The sequence below is a fragment of the Chiloscyllium plagiosum genome, unplaced genomic scaffold, assembly GCF_004010195.1.
Source record: "Chiloscyllium plagiosum isolate BGI_BamShark_2017 unplaced genomic scaffold, ASM401019v2 scaf_7952, whole genome shotgun sequence".
NCBI classification, from domain to species: domain Eukaryota; kingdom Metazoa; phylum Chordata; class Chondrichthyes; order Orectolobiformes; family Hemiscylliidae; genus Chiloscyllium; species Chiloscyllium plagiosum.
The window spans coordinates 6533-7395 of record NW_025204571.1 but is presented as its reverse complement, the minus strand read 5'-3'; positions in this window follow the sequence as shown (position 1 = coordinate 7395).

Genomic DNA, 863 nt, shown 5'->3' with positions numbered 1-863 from the left:
TTTTCCCAATGTTCGGAATCATGGAGTCATCAAAGGTAGGTTGCTCAGATTCGGGAAACAGTTTTATTTGTTTATAAACAGGATGGAAAACATGGGAAATACAGAGCTGAGGATAAATGGTCAGATCTTGGGGTAAATGGTCAGAGTTGGGTTAAATGGTCAGAATTGGGGTAAGTGGTCAGAATTGGGGTAAGTGGTCAGAATTGGGGAAAGTGGTCAGATCTTGGGGGTAAATGGTCAGAGTTGGGGTAAATAGTCAGAATTGGGGAAAGTGGTCAGTGCTGGGGTAAATAGTCAGATCTTGGGGAAAATGGTCAGAGCTCGGGCTAAATAGTCAAAGTTGGGGGTAAATGGTCAGAGTTGGGGTAAATGGTCAGAATTGGAGGTAAATGATCAGATCTTGGGGAAAATGGTCAGAACTTGGATGTGGGAGGTCAACGACTCTGGTGTGTCTGGCTCGTATAAGTGTGGAAAGTGTGTGCACGTTCAGCTCCTGACAGAGCATATTGCAGCACTGATGAAAGAACTCGAGGACTTTAGGCTCATCCAAGAGAACGAGATCTTTCTGGACAAGACCTTCAGTGAGGTTATTACACCGATCGTACCAGAAGAGAGCAGACGATGAGGAAGGCAGAGAGGAGACAGGTGCAAGAGACCCCGGGGGAAGTACCTGTCAGGAACAAGTTGAATCTTTTGGAAACAGTAGAGGCAGATGACATTGCCAGTCCGCGAGGCGGCTAGGTCTGTCAATCAAAGGTTGGCGCAGAGGCAGAGAGGAAGAGTCGGACATCGCACAGAGCCGTGGTAATAGGGGACTCCATAGTGAGAGGAACTGACCGGGGTTTTTGTGGCAGCAGACGGGA